General features: G+C 46.2%; 1 pseudogene; it reads left to right on the plus strand.

Moving 5' to 3' along the window:
• Positions 1-38, plus strand: part of LOC136649839 (5S ribosomal RNA) — a 120-nt pseudogene extending 82 nt beyond the window's left edge.
• Positions 39-5,729: the final 5,691 nt, after the last annotated feature.

Here is a 5,729-nt window from a genome sequence, read left to right on the forward strand (position 1 = left end):
GATGGGAGACCGCCTGGGAATACCGGGTGCTGTCGGCTTATTACCATAGTCTTTCGAGACTGAAGGTTGCCAACCATTTTCATGCCTACCTGTGACTTATAAGAATTTAGAGTCAATGCAACTCTGGATTTTCAAAGGAAAATTAGGTGCTATTGTGACGTAGTAGATGCCAAAGGATGTTGGAAAGGCCCATGCAGAGGGCCCTAGGAAGGGAGGAAAAGGGACAAGCCTATGCTGACTCCTCAGAGGCTGTTACCACCACAGAAAGCCAGGAAGGATACAGAGGAACTGCCCTCACCTACCAACCAACTGTATAGCCAGCAGTCAGCAATTCAGTGACTCCACTGCCAAGATCATAAGCCCAGTAAGCTGGAAGAGGACAAACGGACTAGGAGGCAGTACAGATGTGCGCAAGGGTCCCAAGTATGGGCCCTTCTCAGAACCCAATGCGCTCTGGCACCAACCCTGGTGAAGGGTTGCTGCAAGGAAAAATGGGATCACGTCCCCAGTTACATCAGCTTAAGGTCCATGAAAAAGGACACAATCCACATGTGATGAATGCAAAAAATAATACTGTATTGATTCTTTGGCAATCAGGGCCTTAACCAACTGAAAAACTCCACTGACAATTCATTGATGCGAGTGACCATGCTGGCAGACTACCAGCGAATGCAGTTAACAACCAAAGCCCATGCATGCTACTTCAAAAGTCACACAGACATTAACACCCCTTCATTCTAATTAAATGTCAACAGTACAATACTGTAGTCTTGGTCTGCACAGGGTTTCATTCAAACAATTTGGACTGTCTCCTTTGGGGAACACAAGGTCACTGGGACTGCAATCCTTATGCATGCTTACCTGGGAGTAAGTCCCACTGTGTGCAGTGAGACCGCTTCCAAGTAACGATGCACAGGATTGTGACTATCCTGCAATCAGCGCAGCTGAAAACCAGGCTAATTGCACCCATCTCTGTAACCAAACATTTCTATCAAAAAAGAAAAGCAAACCTACTGAGAAGAGACCAGATATGAAGACCATGCCCACATCACAATCAAATACAGACAAGGGTCGGGCTAGAAGTGAGGGGAAGGCTCTTCTTAGCCCTGTGCAAATACAGTTTAAATAATAAAAAAGGGATTCGAGGAAATCACAAGCCAAGTCAACAGCTTTTTGGATAAGTATTTTTCTTTTACAAGCTGCCCTCGGGGCCAAAGTTGCTCTTTACCCAGAATTAGACGAAAAGGACAAATTTACAATTACAATGAACTGTCTGCTGCCAAGCCCAGAGGGAAAGCCAAGTTTAGGTACTAAGCAGCCCCCCTCTGTGCCCCAAGAGCAATATCATATTTATTATAGTATTATGCATGTATTTGCGCATTCATTTGATTTGTAGCCTATTCCATCCTCAAGGCTTGGAGCAGGTAATACATGCAAAGAATGTAAACCATTCAGAACCATTTAAAGTGACACTATTCTAGTCTTGACCCTCAAATGCCAACCGGAACAAATTATTCTAGTTTCATACTACCTTTCAGAAGAGACCCAGGTCAGAAGTACAAATTAGGGACATTTTGGATACTGCAACAAAAAATGTCTTCTCAGCAGTGGTGTACCTGAGCGGGGCAAGGGGGACAAATGCCCGGGATGCCAGGCTGGGGGCAGCACCACGCCACCATCCATGCCCCCTGCAACACCCCACCCCCCACGCCATGCAGGGCCTTTCTCCTAGAGGCATTCTGGGGGCCAGGGAAGCAGAACGCTGCCTCTCCGACCATCTGAAGGCCTTTTAAAGGCCTCAGAGGACCAAAAAAAGAATCACTTCCAGTTTTATGGCAGGAAACTGGAAGTGGTTTTTAAACCCTTAGAAGGCCTTCTGAGGGCATTAAAACATCACTTCACATCAATTTCCTCCATGAAACAGGAAGCTATTTTTTCAGCCCTCCAAGGCCTTTAGAAGGCCTTTGGAGGGACAGGAAGCGTGTGCACTGTCTCCCTGGGCCTCTGGAAGGGAGGCAGGGGGTGGCAGCTCGGCAGGGGGCAGCAACCTGCGGTCTTGGCCCCGGATGCTGCCAGGGTCAGGATTGCCACTGCCTTTCAGTGTCTCAATTCCAAATAAGGAACCCTTAGCTCTTCCCAATTCGAATATATGAAGCTGCCTTATACTGAGCCAGCACATTGGTCCATCTAATTCAGGATGGTTACACTGAGATTTGTCCCCAATGAGAGGATGAGCTGTGGCAAAGGTGGGCTCTGCCGGGAAACAAGTCTAGAGTGCTATCTCCCCTCCTCCAAGGTCTCAAAATTCATGGTCAATGAATTGCAGTGTTTGTTTTGGTTGAATACCACAGAATTGCAGGCTAAATCAGGGGTTCTCAAACTCCCCCATCCATCACCGCAACCCACCTGTCTGTGGCAGAGGGTGCTGCAACCCACCTCCTTCTCCTGTCCCAGGCCTCCGCAGGAGAGCAACTGGAAGTCACTTTCATGAATATAATAACAACAACAACAACAACAACAATAATAATACAGGTATTTATATACTGCCTTTCTTGGTAATCAGATTTCTCCTCAGACTTTAATCCAAGGTGGTTTGCATAGGCAGGCTTTTCTAAACCCCTGTAGGGATTTTTACAATGGAATAGTTCTCATCTTTCATAGAACTCCTCATTCAAGCTGAATTCCTTCCCAGTCTGACCTCTCTGCAGCCGCTTTGCCTCCCACACTCAACTTGACAGCAACTCCTCTCTACCACCGAGGGTCAGCTCGTCAGCATATCACCCTGTTGTCAGTTCTCTGATATTTCCGGTTGTTCCGAACTGGCAGACTTGGATCTTCAGGCATACAAAGCAGCAGCTCTACCAACTGAGCCAGACCTCCTGCCCAGAAGTAAACTGGAAGTGACTTTCCAACAGCTTCTGGAGGCCTGAGGAGGACTTCTGAGGCTTGTGGAGGCCCCATGTGGCTTCCAATTGTGACCATAGGGCTCCACGTTGGAGCCAACTGAATGCAAGCGTAGTGGAGGGCCCAATCAAGGACCCACCGGACATAAGGTCACAAACCACCAAGTGGGTTGCAGCCCACAGTTTGAGAAACCCTGGCCCGAATCTTACTGAACACACTGGGCTTACTTTTGAGTAAAATAAAAAATGCCATTTTCAAACACCTCTACTCATGGATATAAAAAAACCACATGAGTTCTGCAACCATATGTTCAAAACCAGTGCAAAAGAACCAGTGCAACTCACAGAATAAAAAGTGGAAAGGGTACATTGCTTATTCTGTGAGGAAAACACTGATGAGAAAATGTGTGTGGCTTCTGCACCCAAATATGCTGTTATCTTATGGGGAAAACCTCATTTCCACATCGGTTTCTACAAGTTTGGGTTGGGCCTGAGTCTCTTTGCTTTCAGTTCTGCCGTCATAATTACCAAATGAAGAGACTCGGGGAATGGGAAGGAACCTAAGGACTCTGTGCCCAACAAGCACCCTTCTGACATTACCTCTGCAGTGTTAGGACCCAATCCCATCCAACTTTCCAGTGCTGATGCAGCCATGCCAAGGGGGCATGCACTGCATCCTGCCAGGCAGGGGGGTCACAGAGGCCTCCTCAGGGCTGCATTGCTGGTGGAAAGTTGAATAGGATTGGGCTCAGAGCGTTGTTTTAGTACGTCTTCTTCCTACCCAAACCCTGCCAGGCAGGACTCCCTGAACCAGCAGGCTGCTTTTCCTAAGAGAATGGTCTCAACCTCTGTAGCCACAGTGACAACTCCTTCTACGTGACTTCTGACATAGGAGTGCTGCTGAGGTAATGCCAGAAGGGCTACAGAGACTAAGCGGAAGCCTTACGGCAGGCACTTTCTGTCCCTTTTTCTTTTCAGTGACATGGGAAACACACATTTCCATGTGGGTTTCTGCACATCTAGTCTGGACCTGCTTTCATGGAAATGTCTAGAATTCCCTGCTTCCTGAAACCAGGGCAAGCTGTTCCAAAATACTCAGTACAAAATGGGCCACTTGCTGTATCTTAGTCAGACAGCGGGTGAAAATAGGATGGATTTGCCAAAAGGGGGGGGGAATGGCATATATTGTACTTACTGCATTAGAAGAGGCAGCTGAAAAATAAGGATCATTTGAAGGCCAAGTTGAAAGCCGCAGATCACAATAACTTCCTCAAAGAATTGAACTTGTGCAGATTGAATCACAAACGTCTTTTCATTCCTTATTTTCCTGCCAGTTCAGTTGAACTCAACTTAAAATAACGGAAGCCAACAGCAATCCAAAGACTGCAAGGGAGGGGAGCAATTCCGAGAAGGTATTATTTTAGTCAAAGATGAGCCACCCTCTGCTTTAAAGGAATGCCTACTGAGAGCAAGATGATGATGAAAGAATCCTCCCGCATGTGTAGCAGGAATCTACTAGAGGGGAAGCCTCTGATAGAGAAGCACTACCAACACAGAGAAACTTCTGCTGTGAAGAGTACAGAAAGAGTCATTTCAGCTGACAAAATTGGGTAGAATCATCTCATTATCAATCGTTAAACAGTTCGAATCTCCGACGTTTTAATTAATTCTTGCTATTATTAAAAGTAACCTCAGGTTAACTCTGTCCCATAATGGGCTGATTGGATGGTACTTTGGAATTGGCCCTCCCACATGTGAATAAGCATCTTCTGTTCCTCCTCCAGGCAGGCCTTGCCAGTTTTAATAATTTTATTGGGCAGAAGCACGCCCTCCCACAAATCGGATACTCATTTTGAACAGCATCTCAGTTGTGCATGAAGGGTGGTCAGTAGCATAGCTAGAGGGAGGGCAAAGAACATGGTGTGCAAGCGGCCCCAACCGCCACCGGAACCATTCCAGGCCGTAAAGGCAATGTGCAGGAGATGCTATTTGGATCTGTAAGAGCCTGCACATTGCACGTCGCCAGAATGGCTCCAACAGCAAGTGGGAGAGGGCCCTTACATGGCGTGTTGTGGTGCCTGCCATACTTACAGAGTCTTACAGGAAAGTGTGAACCAGGTTTGGGCCAGAGTCACCTGGGAGCATTCACCTGAATTGCAGCTCCTACCTATCTTTGTTCTGTAACTTGGAACTTGTCCCCCCTCCATATAACCTTTAGCCAATAGCCCAGCAGTCCATTACTGTTGTTTTATTCTGATACTACTTATCCTGAAAAACTCCTAACTTGTCTTAAAGTTCATGAGTTGTAGCCAAATCCTGACATATTTGAGCACTGTCTCCTATATGCATAAAGTTGCAAGGGTCACAATTTTTGGCAATTCCTCCTTTCCTCTCCAACCCTCTGAACACCCCCCCCCACCCCCATTTAAGCTCTGCTCCAGAGTTCCCAGCAGACGTGGATTTCACTATATGATCTTGGGCCACTTGTAATAACTCTAAGCCTAACCTACCTCATGAAGTTGTTGTGAGGATACAGTGGGAATGAGAAGGAGAGCTGTATATGCCATCATGAGCTCCTTGGAAGAAGGCTAGGATAAAAATAAAATAAAAATACAACAAATATGATGTCTCACCAAATATGATGGGCCACAGAACTGGCTGTACCTCAACCACACCATCTAGTTCATCATGGTTTCATTCTTATGAAGCCTACAAATCTGGTTTTGAGAAGTTTAACAAACTTTAACAATTTATGTACAAATTTAAATGTGAACAAGAAAGGATTCTAAGATCCTATGTAAGCCAATGTTGTAAGCTATATTTTTG

This window comes from Tiliqua scincoides, chromosome 4 (genome assembly GCF_035046505.1).
Source record: "Tiliqua scincoides isolate rTilSci1 chromosome 4, rTilSci1.hap2, whole genome shotgun sequence".
Classification (NCBI taxonomy): domain Eukaryota; kingdom Metazoa; phylum Chordata; class Lepidosauria; order Squamata; family Scincidae; genus Tiliqua; species Tiliqua scincoides.